Raw genomic sequence first — 20,125 nt, forward strand, 5'->3', positions numbered from 1 at the left:
TTGATTATATCTAAGCAAAGACAACTACAGTGCACTCATCCAATTCTTTCCAACGGCACATGGATTTTATGACAGTATGTATTAACTGATAAAATCTTAAATCAAGATAACAGTAGGTCCTTAGTTAGAAGAGGTCTGATTTTTGAAAATCCCTTTTATAAAAATTCCCAAGTGAGAAGGGATGACTAAAACCAAACCCATCCACAAAAGAATCAATACAACAGAAGAAAATCCAGAAATCCAGCTTGATTTTTTTTTTTTTTGTCAGCTCCTAAATTGCCTGTCTTCATTCCCTTTTCCCATCAGATACTGTGAGCTTGCACTCAGTGCCATTATGAGACTGGAGGTGATTCCAGGACACTCGAGGTGTCTTCTGCTCAGTCCTTCAGTCCATCCAGCCTGAAGGTATTTTGTCATCAGAGGCCTGGAAGAATGTGCAGATGCCTACAATTCCATGTGCCCAAAGACTGGTGACTGCAAATGACAGTGGTAATGATTTCCTGGCAATCAGAGCCAAGAATGAGTCACCTGCTGGTTTTAAATGGGACAAAGAAAACCAATCGTATTTCAATGCTGCAGATGCTGCACGCTGGGGTAAATCAGTGTAAAAGATTCATTTATTTTTTTGTGGCTTGTTGATGCTTCTGGAAAGTAGAAGCTCAAGAAAAAAAAAGACTTTTGGTTGAACTGAAACAAAAAATCCTTTAGATAACTTTAGCTGATTTTCAAGTCAAAATCAAGAAATAAATGTAATTTAGATTCTACAGTTATTTCAGTTTTGGACATTTCTCCAATGCTAAATCCAAAGAAATTTGAAAATTTATATAGTTTTGGATCAATACTTTTTTGGCCATTGTTATTAAAAAAGGTGCCTATTTTCTAATTACATTATTAATGCTGTTTCAGGAACTGAGAATTTGTAAAACCGTGCAATATCATGAAATCTGTCTCTTTTTTTTTATTATTACAAAGGAAAAAATATGAATCTGAAGCATTTTGTACAGTTTCAGTCTGGGACTGAATGTGATGTATGTGATATATATTAAGATTCCCTGTTACTCGAGTTACAAATACTCCTTCTGTTGTAATCACTTGAATTTAATAGTAAGGCAGTAAGGCTGTGCCTCAAATACAATGTTTTTTATAAAACAGCACTTTGGCTCAAGGGAAGCTGTTTTCATTTTAGGTGTATTTCTGCAGGCAGAATTATTAACTTCTGTTTTCCATAAAGTCAAACTACCCAAAATATTGAGGGCAGCACACAGAAAACAGCTTTGTGCTGGCAGAGCTCTGAGGAGTCACAGAATCCATCCTGTGCCCTAATCCCAAAAGGACAAGACAAAAACAGCCTCAGCTCCTAAAAGTAATAGCTGGTGCTCTTTAGTTCTCAGATCCCTGATTCAGTGACTGCAACAGCAGCAAAAATAGCAGCTCTCATACACGTGTTCTAAGTGCAGGTTAGGAATTGCAGCTGAAATTGTTTCAGGGGGATGTTTGTAATGCACTAATGTCTGTCTAACCTATCCCATTATCTGGGATTGCAGAGGTATTACTGCACTTCAAAACTATTTAATGAGAATATTCTACAAAATCACTAGAATGTTTTTAGGGCACTGAAGAACAAATTCTTCCCCCACCCACATCTGAAAAGGTGCTGTTGTCTCATTGATGATGGGAATAGGTGGACTAGAATTTAAGCAAAAATGAAATCTGCTATCAGCATCGTAATCCACTTTTAACAGGGGCTCTCACCCAGCAGTTGTGTTGATAATCTCTGCACAGCATTGTGTTTTATGGAATGTAGGGCAAAGCTGAATGTCTGGGACCTGCCCTGCAAGAACTTCTCTCTCTTGAGAGAGAAACCCTTGCAGGCCCCAGGTGTGGCAGCATGGATGTGTCGGTGAGACCTCATGGCATCGTTAGGCTGCACATCCAGCACCTGGGCAGAGTTTAACTGCATCAGAAGGGTCCTGTCAGTAGAAACTAAGGGGATCCTCTGGGAAGAAGAGCAGGAGAAGGGGCTGGAAACCTCTGGAAGAGCTAAGTTCTGCCCTTGGGCAAGCACAGCACCCACTGAAGGCAGGAGAACTTCTTTAAGGGACTGGCACTTCATATTGCTGCAAAAATATAATCCATGCTGGCTCACCTAGTTCTGAAGGAGAATATCTTTAGAAAATTTCCTATAAATGTTTAATCATTTAATCTTGGATGGCATTTAATTAGCAATCTAATTAACTTTTTTGTATTTATCACTTGCAGAGGATCTTGGCACCTTCCACAGCAGGGCATGTGATCCCAGCATGAGTTCCTGGGCAGGGGAAGTCCAGGGGAGTTCCAAGACCCTCCAGAAGCTCTCCAGAGCAGCTAATGAGGCTTTGAGGGGACAGGGCTAATGGCATCTACCCCCCACCCCTACCAAGGACAGCCCTGGGCAGTGACACAGGGCCAGTGCCAAGGCTCAGGATGGCCTCAGTGTGGCCTCTGAGGCAGGAGGATGTGCAGAGAGGGAAAATTTTTGACAGAAGGACATTCCACTGGCTGACTGGAGAGACTTAAAGCCCACATAACTCAGCAGCTGAGCTGCTGTGTGTGTGTGGCCACCCACCAGGGCACTTGCCCTGCCCTCCCCTGCAGGCAAAGCAGTGGGGAAAGGCTGCTGCTCTGCCCAGTGCTGGCCAACACCTCCACAGAGACAGAGCTGCTGAAGGCAGAGATTGGATGAGAGATGTCACACCAGTGCCTTAGTAGACAAAAGGAACTGCCCTGTCCTGGGGTGCAGCCTGTTGTAGCAGCAGTGGACCCAAGGCCAGGGAATAATGTGCACTGACTCCATGACTGCAGAGGGCTGATCAATTGCTTTATTTAGCTTTGCTATCTTGGAGTCTCTGTGGTTCAGATGACCCTGAGGTGTTAGAAAGTCTCTTTTTCCCAGCCCCGAGATCAAAGAAGGAGTCAGGATTCTTCGGCTGTGGTGTTCAAGGTTGTTTATTCTCTGTTATCTATAACATTCTTTTCCTGACCTGCTGAGGTCTGTCTAGTAAGTCAGTCCATGGCACACTGACCACCCTCAGGGCAGTGTTATCTTCTTAAACTAAAAACTGCATTATTTACAATAATTTTCCAATACCTATCACCTATGTTAGACAGTGTATTTCTACTCTAAATCAATCCAAAAGTGCCACCATCACCCAGAAAATGGAGGCTAAGAAGAAGAAAGAAGGACAAGACGCACCCAAATCCCTCCATCTTAGCTTCTGAACCCTCATTCTAAAAAACCCTAAATTCTACTTTTCTGTCTTGTGACAAACTATCATTCTACTTTTGTGGCTTGTAAATCCTCATATAAAGTTGGTAATATTTTTCCATGGGTTAAAATCAAAGGCACAGGTGTCTTTGGCTTCATGCCAAGGTCTCTGAGCCCCCAGCCAGGGGCTTGAGCCATCCAGGGCACCCAGAATGATGTCCTGGGTTCTGACAATACTATATTATATTATATTTTGTTATGTTATGTTATGTTAATTTTCACTAAACTACTAAGAAAAACCCATGGCCCTTGCCAGGCAGTCCAATACACAAGTGGATCCAATTGGTTAATGACTCAAAATGCCATCACCAGAGTCCAATTAAGAAGCTACATTTTGGTAAGCAATCTCTATAACACATTCCACATATGCACCACAACAGGTGCAGAGATTAAGATAAGAATTGTTTTCTCTGAGCTTTCTCACAGCTTCTCAGGAAAATCCTGGGAGAGAATTAAGTCTCTCTCTGTTCAGGGAATATGTGAATACCACAGCAGCCAGCCCGACAAGGGAGGGGATTGCCCACCTCACCTGGAGCCCTGGGGCAGTTTTGGCTGCCACAACATAAGAAGGATATAAAGGCATTAGATAGCATGCAAAGGAGGGCTACAAAAATGATGAAGACTCTGGAGGGGAAGCTGTGTGAGAAATGGCTGGGGGCACTTGTTCAATTTGGAGTAGCTGAGACTGAGGGGAGCCCCCATTGAAGTCTTCAGCATCCTCATGAGAGGAAGAGGAGGACAGGCACTGATCTAGTCCCTTTGGCGACCAGTGGAAGGGTCTGAAATCAGGGTAGGTTTATGTTGGATATGAGGAACAGGTTTTTCACCCAGAGGGTGGTTGGGCACTAGAACAGGTTCTCCAGGAATGGTCACAGCACTGAACCTGCCAGAGCTCCAGAAGCACTTGGACACACTCCGAGCGTGTGACAATCCATGGTGTCACTCTTAGGGATTCTGTCCTGTGCAGGGCCAGGAGATGGACCCAGTGATCCTTGTGGATCCCTTCCCATTCAGGGAGCTCTGTGATTCAATGCAGAGCAGAGCTCTGGCTGCAGGAAGGGCCTGGCTGGCCCTTTCTCCTGGGGCAGGGACAGGCTGCAGCCCTGCCTGCAAAAGCTGTGCCCAGGCAGACACACCTTGCTTGACCCACCTGGTGAACTCAGCCCATTGGTTCTTCCACTTTTTTGACCCAATTCATTCAAAGACACAAACCTGCTGAAGGTTTTCAAAGTAACTAGTAGCTCTCAGAAAAACGTGAAAAGGCAGAAATTCAGCAATTAAAAAACTTTTAATGAACTACAGAGGTGTTTTAATGGGTTTAATTAATTGGTATTTAAATGGATGTAATGATTGGCATTTAAAATGAGCAAGTGAATATGTAATCTAGAGTGTCCTCTCCCCCTTTCATCACTTAGTAATGAGGAGAAACTTCAAAAACATCTGCTATTTACTTACATATCAGCACAGAACAAATATCTGAGAACCTCATACATCTGCTACCAGTTTCCCTTTCACACTCTGAGTGCTTTGTCCATGCTAAATGCAAATTATTTCGAGAATTTTCATATTGAGAAGAGATGCTGCATCATTTGGTGCTTGATGATAGGAAAAAACTTCCTAAAATGGCCAGAAAGAGGCCAGTATGACATCTATTAACCAGACAATTCCTGAAAGAGGTGATCTTTGCCATGTTAGCGGGAGAACCTGGGTTGTTTTGTTGTTCTCCTGCTATTTTATCCCCTACAACAGCCTATTTTCAGTCTCTGATGAGAGCACACTTCAGTAGAGACTTTCTGAAGTATTTGGGGTTTAATTATTTTGTTGGAAAATATTGAAGTAACTTGCAACTGTATATGTGTGAGACTGGATCTAGAAAACAAATAAAACCTGGATTTAATCACAAAGTCTGTGGTGCTGCCATTCAGTGACTACATTGATTCAATGTTGGATTAAAAAGAAAAAAAAAAAAATTAAAAGGGCATGGGGACTAAGGACTGGCAATTAATCCAGGATTTGGGGTATTTTAGCTTAACAATGAACAGGTTATTTGTGTGTTGTTCTGTCATATCTAACCAACCTACTGTCTTTTGCTGCTCTGGGAAGAGAGAGTTTGGGACTCAGAATGATAAAGCAGTTTCCTGATGTAGTAATTTATGGGGAAAGATTGACAGGTCTCTGCTTTACTCCAAAATGTTTTAGCAAGACCCAGGCACTTGGGTGATCAAATCAAGTCTCCAGAAAGACATCTGATACCTGAGGAGGGACTGTAGTGTATCTTATTTATAACATGGTATTTTCTACTTCATCTAAATGAGACTGTACTGCATGTGCAAATTGCTCAGTGCCTGGAGGCCAGAGAAAATAGCACCAAAACTACTTCTTGCTAAAGGGATGGAAATTACCTTATTTGCTTTCCAAGGATTCAGGCATATGAGAGAGCACTCTGAAATATATAAGGACATAACACATTGGCTTCAGAGGCTTCTGGTCTGCCCTGTGCCAATGCCTAAATACATCACAGAATGACCAATCCTAGATCAACATTCCTGGCAATACTCTTATGCAGAAATAAAGTCTCAGCACTGCTCTGTTTTCTGCTCCCAGACAGAAAGAAGGCAGATTTTGCTCAATAGTTAACACCACAGTTGATCTAAAAGCAGGTCTGCTACCTCATTGCAATTCAGGTGCCCTTCATCTTTTTGACACAGTCTTTGTTCTCTTGGATATTTCTGTGTCCCACGAGCTATTTGCAAACCCCACAATGATCAGCAGTAATGAGAGGAAAGAACAGAATCAGCATTGTTGGGTCTGTCTTGTAACGAGCCAGGAGACATTTTGAATGTAAGCCATGTTCTTAAATTTGCAAACTGCATGAAAAAAAGAAGAGGAGGGAAGAAGGAAGAAACTAGAACAGTCAGATCAAGATCAAATTCCCCAGCATTAGAAGTTTTTGCTCATGCCAGTGGGTTTCATATAAAGACTAATTAAGCTGTCTGAAAAAGAGACACCAAAGACTATACAGCAGCAAAATCTGGGAGTAGCTGTACTTCTCTTCGTGTTAATTCTTGGAGCTCGAAAAATCTAGTTTCTGTTTCAGTACTTTCAAAGACAATTTTTTTATTTACCATATTTCACTGATAATTATTTCATGCAGTAACTTTTATACAAGTGGTTGCTGGAAGATTATGCTCCAGATGTCTATTAAAGTTGATGAATGTATTTTGGTATTAACATTCTGTAGAATGTAAAACAGTTGCAAAAGGACAGATGGCCTCTTGTAATTAGTATTTCTGTTGATTATTTATATTTCTCTTTTGTCTAGAACTCCAAAGAGATGAGAATATTGCTGTGTGAGGTGTTGTTTATTCCCAGTGAAAGAGATGGTTCCTGGACAAGGAAAGAGCAATTTGATAGGTAAGAGGGAGAGAAAAGATTTTTTTTTTTTGTTATTGTACAGATAAGTTGTTGAAGAATAAACATGAGAAGACCTTGGCTGCATTTCTACTAGCAAACCAACCAGCACCAGAGATTTTTCTCCTAAATCTGAGATAAAATGTATTTTTTTGTGTCCTCTGAGACCTGGCACGGATAAGGGGCAGGAACCACAAAACTATGGATAAATGCAAAGAATAAATTTATTTTCATTTTCAAACAGGGGATCCCTAAAGCATACCGGGGCAGAGGCACACAAATGAGAATGCAGGCACCATGGAGCTTGATCCATGCTGGAAGACCAACAAACTTGCTGTTTTCATCTGTACTCCACAGATTTAATTTATTGCTGGGCTCTGTTTTTTCCACAGCAAGGCAGAAATCACAGGCATTTTTGATAGGGTGCCTCTAAGCCTGCCAGAAGCTTGTTATCTAAACACAGATGTTTTATTTGTCCAACAGACAAGGCCAAACAACAACTAACATAATATCTGTGGATTTTACACCTCAGCTGCAGGTCACTTGAGCATGTTTACAATCTTTCTTGCCCATCTTCCATTATTTTCCCACATGTCCCTTAACACTCTTAAACACTCTTAAACACTCTTAACCTCCAAAGATATCTGAATTAGTGTCTGCCTAATGCTCACTTTCAAATTGTGCCTAGAAGTTTTCTGGGAGAGCCAGACTGGGGGAAAAACCAAGTTTCAACAAGTCATTTTATGATTTAAAACAGAGGAGGCTGAATTGTAGTGCCCCAGTGTTACCCTATTTGTGCATGGTGCTGTAGCACCATTTAGGATGGCATTAAATTGACACAACATTGACATCTGCAATGCAATTGTCCACTTAGATGTTTTTAGTCTAGTGGAAATGCCATAAAAATACTTATCCCACTATCTAAGGGATTGAAGTCAGGTTTTTCCTGCTTTGGCAAAAGAACTGATGCAACCAGATCTTCACCTTCTGTTTAGAGTTAGCAACAGCACTGAAATCAATATTTTTTTGTGCTTCTGAAGAAGATGAGATGATCCCAGATGTAATTCAGTAAGGCAAGTTTGGCATGCAAACTTCTTTAAAGAAATATTTTTAAAAGATACATTTGGGAAAATAAATGGGTTCTATTTAGACACTGAAATTGGACCAATTTTCTGACCTCCTTTCTACAACAGCTGCATCCAAAATGTTTTAAGAAGTAATTTTTAGAGTTTTCACAAAAAGACAGTACTTTAAATTTTTTTTTGGAACTTGTATTATTAAGGAAGATAACATCTCCAAAGATGGAGATTACAGATCCTCTGCAGGAACCTATGATAAAGTTCTGATCATTCTCAAAGTAAAAACTAATTTCTTTATATTGAGTTTGAATTGTGCATGTTGCAGATTGGATCCACGGCTTCTCATACTGTTACTGCACACTTCTCTGAAAAGTCTCTTGGTCTTCTCTGTATCCTTCAGTCAGAGCGATGCAGACAGCAAAAAAATCACCCCCGAAGATTTCTCTTTTTTTAATTCACACAGAACAAACTCAGTTTCCTCTGTTTCTTCTTCTACATCTGGCACTGCTGCTCCCCATCCATCCTGAGGGTTCACCTACCCTGACTCCACCCAGTGAGTCCCCTCCACTGGACTCAGAGCAGCATCTCCCCATCTTTCACTGGGGAGCTCAGGACATGCTTCACCAGATGGGTGTGACAAGAGCTGACTAGAGAGAAGGATCACTTTAACAAGACATGATCACTGAATTCTGGCTGGTGCAGCCCAGGAGGGTGTTGCTTTCTTTATTACAAGGGCACATTGCTGGTCCCTGGTCAGCCTGTGCTCCACCAGGACCCTCAGCTGCTCATCTCCAGAGCTGCTCTCAGAATTCCCAGCCCCCATCTGGTGCTGGGGTTACTCTGTCCCGGGGCAGGACTTTGCTTTGCCTTTGCTGAACTTCAGGAGGCTCCTGTCAGCCCATATCTCCAGCCTGGCAAGGTCTCCTGGAATAGCAAATATCTTGTGCAAACATGCTGAGAGAGAGCTCTGTCACATCATCCAGTTCATTAATAACTTGGTTTAAGAGTAACCACTGGTCCCAGTATGGATCCCCATTGAATGTCACCAGGAGCCAGCCACCAGCTGGACCTAGCACTTTGAATCACTTACTGTTTAACATTTTTCATTTTCTAGTTACATCAAATCTGTTCTGAATAAGGAAAAAATAAAAAGGAAGAATTCATTTCCTGATAGAAACACAACATATGTGAATAAAATGATCAAAAATGTGTCTACAGCAATTAGTGGCCAGCTCTAGATTAAAGAAGTAAACTGATATTAATAATGTTTATGTTGAGCTCTGTTTCCAGTGCTTCTGCTGATTGGATAACCTTGGATAAATTACACATTGAGAATTTTTCTTTCTTATAATGATAAGATTTTTGAATAAACCAATTAATATAATTTACAATATCAGTATGTTAAAGCTATTGTCATCCCTATTACTAGTCTACAACTAGTCTTTATCTAGTTCTATAAAGTCAATCAACTCAGACTAAACTGAGTGAAGCAAGCCAAATAATCTATTAGGATGGTCCATTTCTGTCTGTGAATTCCTCTGGAGTTTGCTTTCAGTTAGAAAAGTCTCAGTGTGTGTGAATTCAGCATCAGGATTTCAGAGCAGTTCTGTAAATACATTTCTCAACTTTAACGTCGCTTATGCTGAAGTAGAACACTGTTGGTTTTTCTTTAAATTATTTCCTGTTATTATCCCTATTTGAATGGTATAGGGAGACCACAAGAGAAAAGCACCCTGCTGAGTTATTGCATAACCTTAAGAAAATGATCTGTCCTTGTCTGGACAGAAGAGGGCTGATAACAAAAGTCCTTCCTGGGAAATATTCAGGCACAATCCTAAATATATCACAAGGATGAACATTTGCCATCCATAAAGTTAACTACATCTATAAATCAGTTATAATACCTGGGCTCTAAGGGGTGGGTGTGCATTCTCTTCACCACCTTAAAAGCTCTGCTTGTGGTACAAATTATGACCTAATTATAAACACAGTATAAAGCTCTGGTGCAAACATGTCTGTTTTCCTCCAGCAGAGCACCTGACAGCATCCAGGAGCAGGGGCAGTGATGCTGCTGGTAGCAGGTTTCTTGTTAGGACACCATCCCCTGATCATGCTTGATGTCATTCCCATTATACCTGACTCCAATCACTCCTCCAGGCCAGCACCAGAAACCTGCAGCAGCAGCCAAACATTCCACTGATGTGAGCCGAAATTCATTTTATCAAACTCTCTGTTGTCCCATGGCATCTTTTCCTAGTTTTTTCTATTTGCTGCCTCTGAGTAAGGACATTAGGGGATGTCTTTTGGAATGGAGCATCTGATTACAGGAATTTTCAAAGCAAGAATGCAGCATATTCATTCAGCCACATTGCACTGCTGCCTGTGTGGTGAACTCCTTTTAAGTGAACTCCATTCCAGATCCCAAAGGGCCCTTTGCTGCCTGTCTTGCCTGTTAACTCTGTTCCTCTCCTTCTCCAGTGCTCTGTCACTTCTGTTTCATGCCACATTTATTAGATTTCTTTTAGAAGCACTGTCTGCTCAGGTGGAGAAATGTAGTCACTGTTCCCTCCACGATTAATTTTAATTCATCTTTAATGCTTACACAATTCCTCCCTTCAACAATCTGGCCTGTGTGTCTATTTTCGTTTGGATCAAAGACCTTCCTTAAATCCATTCCCATACTTAATAATCCTGTTTCATTTTCTTTTGGCTTTATGATGAATCTATTTGCTGGAAAATGAAGACAACAGACCTCTAAAAGTTGCTGTCTACATCTCAGTCTCTCAGACTGGCTTTCTTTACACAGGCTGACATTTAAAATGTATGCCTATATGTTGTATATATACAAAAACAGACAAACATATTTTTCTGAAACACAGGAGTGAAAGTGCTGCCTGAACACAACAGGGTTAGAAATCCACCACATCTTAGGTCTGACCTAGTAAGCCAAAAGGAACCAATTCTTTCAGATTTAAACGGGGTTTTTTAATACCAACACACTTGATGGCTTGATTGGTTTTAGGATTAGTCTTTCTTGGTTCACTTTGATTCAAATTACTGGAAATTCCATGTTGTTATGGAGAGCTTTGGGGTCCACCAATGGAAAATATTTTTAAATTGAAACAGGTGATAACTCAGCATCATGTACAAGGCAGCATTATTGCTTAGACATGCTAGAGGTGTTCTAGTAACAGAAAAAGGAGGAAAATTACCAAGGGAAATGCCACGTGGGAGGCTGGAAGAGTATCAAGACAGCATTAGACTGCAGCCCATCTCCTTTAAACTGTGTAACTATAAAGGCTACCTTCTGTACATACTTAATTGCTGAATTAGACTGATGAGAAAAGCATATGCTTGCCCCCTGTGGAAAAAAAGACTCTTTCAGGTATTCCAGTGTCAGGACTCAAACACTGAGGAGTCTGTCATCACCTGAAAGTGAATTTCAGAAAGACCATGTCCATCTTTGGAGGATCACTCCATTTGTAGCTTTTAAGTACCGAGTTCACCCACCCCTATGGGACAGTAAACATTGTACCAAGTTTTCACAGCCCACAGTGGAACACCAAATGAATGAGTTTACCGTCTTCTTTCTTTGCCACCACAACAGGGAATGACATTTTCCTATTAACCAGTGTGGGAAGTACCTGGCCAGTATATAACACAACCCTTATATAAATGTTTTACTCCAGAAATTAGTGCCAGTAGAATTCTGTACAATGTTTAGATGGGGCAATGAAAGGGAAGGCCAGTTAAATAAGATGCTAAAGTCATTAAATGTTTCCATTATAAATATTTATCTTTGGAAATATAAACACACTGCTATTCCCTGATTGTCATCAGCTATTAATTGCATATGTGATTGTAAACACACTTCTGTTGTTTCCTATGCATTTTGGACTCTAAAGGTTGAGAACTGTTAAAAAGCAGTCAAAATTTATTTCCAAATAGCTTGTTCACTAGACAGATTTCCTTAATAGTTTTTTTCCTTGGAAGGATTTGAAATTGCGCCATATCAAACGTCAAAGCAACTGTATCAGAGATGAATTTGAAACATTAAAGATTAAGGGGGCTCCAGGAAGTCTTCACAAACTCGTGGATGGGTGATCTTGCTGTATAAATTTCCTAAGTGACCACATATAAGCAGAAAAATGCCTATTTCAAGCAATAGTAAATGTCCTTTTTTAGCAGCGTGCTGTCACCAACAACACCTCCAAGCAAATACAAACTGTGTAAGAGTGTAACAAAAAGCTAAGTAAATTACATTTTCCCCTCATGGTCCGCCTGCCACTGGCAAGAGCTCTGCTGCAGCACTTCTGTTCCATATAAGCTATACCAGTGACAATATGGTCATCCTTAATATAAATAAATATGAATTGTTAGTTCAGTGGTGAGCCTGATTGTTTTCACTCTATTTTACAGCCTTTCCATCCCTCAGTCTTTCTTTACATGACAGAACCATTGGCCCTCAGCTACACCAGGCTAAATGATGTCTCTGAAGCCACAGGAATCCTGTCAAAGAGGACTCCTAAGTCATGGAAGTGAACTCTTGTATGGAACAGAGCACTGTGGGTGCTTCACCAGGCATCTTACACCATGTGGTGATCGTTCTTTAAAACTTCCTGCGATCAGTGCTCTGCCATGGCAGTCTCCTGGCTGACAGGTAAAACTAGAGGTAGGATATTTACCTAAATTAAAAAAAAAATACCTATCTTATACACATTCCAACTACAACTGCCAAATTGGATGATCAGATAGAGAGGATAAAATCAGTTGCATTATCCAGCAGAGAATTAAGTGTAGGATTAGAAAATGGTTGATTGAATAAAATATTGAAAGGGCTTGGATATCTTGGTTGGCCTCTGTCTTGCAAAGTATAATTGTGATTGTAGTGATAATTGTGATTGTAGTGATAATTGTGATTATGATACTTGCTTTAAGCTGTGTAAAAAATGGGATTGTAAGTGCAACACAAAGAACAGATGTGATGTCTGTAAAAAAGCAAAGGGAGGCCTATGAAGTCTGATGGGGAAAACAAACTTCAAAAGCCCCAAAGCAAAGGGGGAGGAAATGTTGCCAGAGGGAGAACTATGTGCCTGGCTGTTGGAAAATAAGATGCTTATTCCATAGGATCATGTTAAACATTAAACAAAGAAAGGAACAAGGACATGCCCTTGATTAACCAAGTGTTTCACAAAACACTGAACCAGACTAGTTATGCCAACTCAGCCCAGTATTTGGGAAGTGATACCAAGTTCATGGAGAACTTTGGGGTTAACAACCACCAGGGACCCCTGGAGGGACCTCGGATAAGAAGATAAGAAAATGCACAGGCCAAGGGGAGGGCAAATGTTGATGACTTCCGAGAAATTATTGTTATATGCATGTTTCTTCTGGGAAAACTTATGAATATGCATGTAAAATACAGTATTTCAACAGGAGCTTTTTCTGTACTCAGCATGTACAATATGTGGAGATATCCTTGGGCTACAATAAAGAATTCCTGCTCCTTAAAGCAACATTGGTGATGAGGAGTTTGTTCTGCCAATTTCAGCAACACCTTAATGCCACACCTGCACATCTTTTAGATATGTCTAAGGATGGTGACTTGACCACTTCCCTGGACAGTCTCTTCCAATGCTTGACAATGCCCCTTTGGTGAAGAATTTCTCCCAACATCCAAACTACACTTTCTCTGGCACAACATGAAACAATTTCCTCTTATCCAATTTCTTGTTACTTGAGAAGAGATTGAACCCCAACTCGTTACATCGTCCTTTCAGTGGTTGTAGAGAGTGAGAATGTTCCCCTTGAGCCTCCTTTTCTCCAGGCTAAACACCCCCAGCTCCCTTTAGCTGCTCCTCATCAGACTTGTCCTCCAGAGCCTTCACCAACTTTATTGCTCGTCTTTGGATGGGATGACCACAGGTTTCTGGAACAGGGAATAACCACTCTCTGCTTTGGATTTGAGAGGCACAAGGACAGTCAGGAGTACTGCAAAATAATGGGGAGAGCTTGAAGTGAAGGCCAACACCTCAAGCTCAGTGCAAGTTTGGCAAGTCTGTGGAGGGAGAGAACAGAAAGCCAAGTGCTAGACTGATACATTTTCTTTACAGTAGTCAGATCCCAATGTTCCTTCAATTGTGTCTTTAGCCAGTTCACTTTGCTAATATTCAGGACTTTCAGGGGGTATTCGTGTCTTTAAATGACCTCTCAGCTGCAAAAGAATTATGCAGCCTGCAAGTTAATCAGTCACATCTCAGCAGTGCAATTCTGTATAGAGCAGTAAAGTCCAGGAAAGCTTTGTAAGTTCACAGCCATGGAATCTTGACACTTCCCTCTCCCACCCTCTAGTTGGTGCTTTATCAACTGCATCTACTCCCCTCCCTGAAACAACAACATTATTAATTAATATTTTACTTGGAAGGGACTTCTTTGGGAAGGTGACAATGTCTGTGTGTCTGTTTCTGTGTCTGCTTATCAGAGAATTGCAATGTCAGTGGAGCATTGCTGAATGCTGGATAAGTACACAAGCTGTATTTGAAAAAAAAAACAAACAAATTTTCACATTTACAGAAACACTTTTGCTTATAATTTTGTTTGAACAGTCTCATATTTTATCTTTATTTATGAAAATTATAACAGTCAGTTTGTAATTAAAAGAGGTTTTCTAAAAAAACACCAAAACTTTTAGTTTCCAAAACCTCTAAAATGTTAACATGAGGTGTTTTGAAGTTTTTTCTCTTGATTTTTGAAACAAAATTTCATCAAAATCAATGAGGCTTGATGGACAATATTGAAAGTATTGACTAAAGTTTCTGGAAAATATCAATGAGTAAGTACAATCACACTCAGCGTCTTGGAACAAATAACTGACTATAGAAATTTGTGTATAGCATTCCTATTAAAAAAACCCCACCCAGATCTGTTGCTGCCTGCTTTTAGGATCTGGTGAGTATCTCTGCAGATTGCAGAAGTTCCTGCAGTTTTCAGTTCCTCTGTCCTGTGCTGCACAGCTCTTTCCTTAGCACTAAATTTGCCTGTAATGGTCACATTTGTGTATAATTACTATTCATGTGCACTCAGTGCTTTGTCATCACTCCTAGGATTGAACAACATCTCTTAGGATAAGGAATAAAGTAGAAGGAAAGAAATTGTTCTGTCATTTGGAGGTATGTCATGGCTCACATGAATGTCATGTGGTGCTGCCAGAAAATCTGGAAGTTGAACCTTATCCCCACTCCCTCTCTCTCCTCTGAATTGATTTCTCACAAGCCTTGCTCTCGAGGTTTTCATCTCTGGGTTTTGAAATCATTAGAATGATTTTGGCATTGCTTCCAGGACAAGGTCAGCAAAACCTCAAGGTCTTACTCTGAAAGTCTGGCTGGGGCTGTGGAGGCTGTCTGTGTGTAGCCTACAAGCTGAGCTTCTACACAAAGCTGAGAGATCACCACATCAGTCAGCTGAAATCTCAGATTCCCATATGGAAGTGCATTTGGAAACTGCTACTCCAGCTAAACAAAGGAGATCTGTTCTGTGCTGAAATCCAAGCTAAAAATATATGTGGCACTACCAGCTGCCCTCGTTGCAAAAAGAATTCACATTTGTACTTCATTGAGGCTGAAATCATTCCTTCAGATGGTCATGAAATATTATTAGAGATGTGGTTTAGTGGTGAATTTGGTAGTGCTGGGCTGAAGGTTGGACTCCATGGGCATAGAGATCTTTTTCAACCTCAGTGATTCCATGATTCTACATACTGAAAGTTAGATTTCATTAGATAATCACTTTGACATTTCAGAATTCTTGATCTTTCTCAAATATTAGGAAATTTCTCTTAAAAAAATATTTTGAAAAACGAGCGCATGAGATTCATGATGACATTTCTGATTTTTTTTTTTCGGTTTTGGTGACCTTTATGAAAAAGACAGATTCTGCAAATTCTTGTGTGACAACTTCCTGCATCCAAGAAGTGGGAGTCTCCTTTCCTTTTCCAGCTGGCAAGCCATGCTGGTTTTCCAGCTCAGCCAGTACTGAAAGACTGTTGGGTGCAAACAGCATTTGACTCCCCCCAAAGATATTTCACACAGGGAGAGTGAATAATCCTCTTGTCCTGCCTGCAGAGGGAACTAAAATGCCACCTTGGAGAGTACAGCTAATTTTTGGACATCCAAAAGTTTTCTTGGACATCCAGAGGGATGAATGTTACTCAGAGAAACCAAAGGAATTGGAGTACTTCTATGAGTAAAACTTGGACAAAGAGCTGCAGTATTAAATTCACACTATATTTTCACCTTCAAAACTGGATTAAAAAAACCTAAGTGATCTGGAAGGTGAGGTCAGAAACAAAGAGGTTGCAGGTGAGGTAAGAAATATCAGCCATCAAAAGGATTCTCATATTTAATTGTAAATAGGAAAGAATCATGTCAGGATAAAACCTGACACATCTCAGAGATTTCAGTTGTTACATGAAAAAAAGTCTATCTTTTCATCTCCTGGAAGAAGTTTGCTTGTTTCTCTCTTTCCTTTTAGCAAAAAAAAAAAAAAAAAAAAAAAAAAGTAAAATAAAATAGGAAGGAAATCTTTTTCAGTCTGACATCAGATTTGCTCACCGACTAAATTGGTTTTGGAGTTCCTTATCAAAATATTCTGGGAAACTATCACACAAATGCAGTATATATTAGAAATGTCAGAATACCATCTGTGAGCAGAAAAGAAAGAATAGCATGGGAACAGAAAGGAAATATCTGTGGGGTGTTTTTAAATTAGGATGCCAATACTCTGATTTCTAAAATTCAATCAAAGCATGAGTGTTGGATGTAAAGGAAATGCTGCACCTCATAACTAAATGCTTTGTATAATCAGCAACTTTACAAAGAGATTCATGGGGTGCTCAGTTTTTTTTAATCTTAAATTTTATATCAGCATTAAAACAAATACCCTGAACTCTCACCAAAATGCATGAACTAACTTGTTTCCCAGTCATCCTAAATTTAACAATTGTCTGTTGCTTGAGAAATTAATTCACAGTGATAACTCAAAAATCATTCTCTACATCTTATTGTGATAATTTTTGGAATTCAAATACAAAAACAGTGTCTTCACAGCAGGCCCAATATTCAAACTGTAGATGTCCAGAAGAGGCCTCAGGAGTGATTAAATTGAGGGATCTTAATTAATCTGAATTCTTCATTCCCAGACATCTAGAGAAGAAAATCCAGCTTTATGTTGATAATCATGGTCTTCAGCCTGAGGTAGTCCCAGTTCCTAAGAAATTAAAAACAGACAAACAAAAAAATGGTTAATTCCATGCTGTAAGGCAATTCTGCTCGTCCACAGAAAACAGCAGATCAACTCCAGATTTCAAGACTGAAAATTATCTTTATTTCAAACCACTGCAAAGGATGGGTAAGTACTGAACCAATCATTGAGGAGAAATAAAAACAGCCTTACAACATATCCAAAATATATGGTTTGAGTTTTGACTTTCCTGTAATGCAAGTGAAAAATCTGAAATAGTAATTTTTAAATGAAGCAATAAACATTTTGTCACTCCAAAAATGCCAGCCTAGGGCACAATGATTTGATGTTGCTATGCCTATTTTACTAAGCGAAATCCAATAGAAAGCAGATTTGTTTAATGACTTTTATTTTCTTAATGCCATTTAGTTCCCCTGAAGTTTCTGTAAGTTCTTCTGTACTGCAGATTCTCTTCAAAGCAGGAGAAATTCTGGATTGAAGATCTTCTGAAAAGAGACTTTATCAACTGACCCACATCACTGTCAGTGTGCACAGAACGATTTTATTCAAGAGAGCTATGGACTGAGTCGAAACCACAGTATTGGAGCAGGATCATTAGCTTATGGCTTATCTGAATTCTGTCTAAGAGGTCCATCTAATACAACTGCTGCAGAATAAAGGGGGAAAATCCTCATTCTTAAATAAAATCAGCTAAGAAAGATGCACACACAAATAACAATGGGGCTGCAATGCTCAAAGCGATGCCAGCCTTGTTTGCTTTCCTCTTTATGGAAGAAGAATGCTGTTTACAGTGCTGTGTGCTCCTACAGAAATCCCAACACACACAAGAGCTTTATCTTTATTGGTCTCTGCTGCTGCAGCAGCCTCTCTTGGTTTTTTTTTGTTCTTATCAGTGTTAATGGCAAAGATCATTGCAAAGCACAACAGAAAGAGAAAATATTATCATACATCACATGGCAGAGTGTCTCAAATTGGTTGGTGCTACTAACCATAACCAGAATTAATACTATGTTACACAGGAAAGAATCAGAAAAAAACACAAATGTAATCAGTTAAACTGGGTTTTAGTTCAACCACCCAGCTGAAAAACACCTTAGTGGAAATAAGGTCACAATTAATACAGGCCACCATACAAGTAATAAAGTTATGTATTGAGATAGTTTCTGTCAGTTGAATCTCATGTAGTTCTAAATACCCTGTTGAATCCCATGTAGTTCTAAATACCATGTGACTTCCAGAGCAGCAGGGTGAACTGGATGTGGGGTTATATCATTGGGAAACACACAGTTTTGCTCTTTTTTTGACAGTATTTGTCAGTATTGACAGTATTTTGACAGTATTTTTTCACAGTATGTTGTGATCAAAAATACAAAGTAACACATTTAAAAGCATCTGTCACAAATACAATTGTGCAGCTTTATCTGAATCAGATGAAAATTCCTCTTACCAAAACAATACAAAAAATGTTGAGAGCATTCAGTAGCCCTTGCAGTATTTTTACACTTAAATCCGGTTCCACTTGTTGTTAACTACTGCTACTCATGTATTAATTAATTTGATTTACTTTTTCATTATTTCTCCTTCAGAATGTTATTTATGATTAATTGCCTGTTTTTTTACAGGCAATAATACAATAAGATAATACAATATAATACGTGATATAATACAATAAGACCTAAGATCCCATTAATATAAAAAATATTTAAATCATATAGTTATTGTCATGAAAGAAACAAAAGACTGATTGCTTTCCAAATTATTTTGAACCCAAATTTGGTAAAAAACAACAGAAATTCTGAAACTTTTAAAGGATAGATGAAAAAAATGGTGATGTTAATACTTTTCAATAAAAATAATTTCTTCCAATCCAAAATATATAATACTAGTTTGTCTTGGCTGTTGTTCAAAGACTTCTTATTTCAAACAATTTGAAACAAGAAGTCTTTGAAATAAACGTCTTATTTCAAACACATTTACCGGGATGTATCTGTAGTTTTCATTGGGATTTGGGAGCAATAAGGCTGAGCATACATGCTATATCCAAATTCATGCATATCCAAATTCTTTTCAGAAGTTTTTTTTTTATTTTTCCTCACACTGCTGCTGCATATTTTGATTAAGAAAAGGTTCCATGTCATAATTTAAACTCACAGAGGCTTTTGATGGAAAATCTCTATCCATGCACCACACCTGACTGCGGGTTTGGTGCGGGCAGGCTGTGACTGCTGGCTGTGAGTGACATCCCTGGCTGTGACATCCCTGCTGTCACCCGCGGTGGTCACATCAGTGCTGTCAGCTCGTCCCCCATCCATCCCCTGCTGCATGAGCAGCCCACAATTCCGAGGGGAAAGGGAAAGGGGAAGGGAAAGGGAAAGGGAAGGGGAAAGGGAAAGGGAAAGGGAAAGGGAAAGGGAAAGGGAAAGGGAAGGCTCTCTTTGTCTCCAGAAGAGCTCAAGCCTGCCCCAGGGCGTGCTAAATGAAGGGGTTGAGATCACCAGCCTGTTCCTGAACAGCCCGTTTTGATGGGAGTTCGGGTGTGAGTTTCAGAGCCCTATTCAGTGTGCTAACACACATAATTGATGCCTTTTCAGCCTCCTTTGTTCAAGTCTCCAGTCAGCCTAATTAAGTTCTTGTGATGCAGTAATGAAGTAAACATTTCCACGAATATCAGCATTAGCTGGATGGCAGATGCCTGCAATTAAAATACTGTAGCTATATTAGAGCACATATATTCCATGTTGCTTTCAGATCTGCTGAAAACTTTCCCAAAAGAGTGTTTGTGAGTTTTTTCAACATGGAAAAATACCAGCCTGAGCCATGACACAGGACCTGCACAAATACCAAGGGAAGTCAATGGGATGTGGAGTAGACCCTCACGGAACTCAGGCTCACCTTTGATTTTCTTTTTGTGAAAAGAGCTTGGCCATGGTGACACCAGTTAGAAAAATTGCATAAAACCATCTGAGCATTCGCTTTAGTTGCTGAAATTTAGTCAGGGTCAGATTTAAGTGGGATAGAATGAAAAGGATGGGTGAAAAAAGAAGAGTGGAAGAAGGGACATGGTAGGTAGCTC

General features: G+C 39.8%; 1 long non-coding RNA gene across 1 annotated transcript in view; it reads right to left on the reverse strand.

The window, feature by feature from the left end:
• Window positions 1-15,354: 15,354 nt before the first annotated feature.
• The window catches only part of LOC139591600 (uncharacterized), a 32,415-nt gene continuing 27,644 nt past the window's right edge, over window positions 15,355-20,125 (reverse strand). Inside the window, exon 3 of the long non-coding RNA XR_011679703.1 lies at window positions 15,355-17,058. This is a non-coding gene — a long non-coding RNA (uncharacterized lncRNA). The remainder of the gene's footprint in view (window positions 17,059-20,125) is intronic.

Source organism: Agelaius tricolor, unplaced genomic scaffold (genome assembly GCF_023055355.1).
Source record: "Agelaius tricolor isolate 1412-34295 unplaced genomic scaffold, bAgeTri1.0.p SCAF_1, whole genome shotgun sequence".
Lineage (NCBI taxonomy): Eukaryota > Metazoa > Chordata > Aves > Passeriformes > Icteridae > Agelaius > Agelaius tricolor.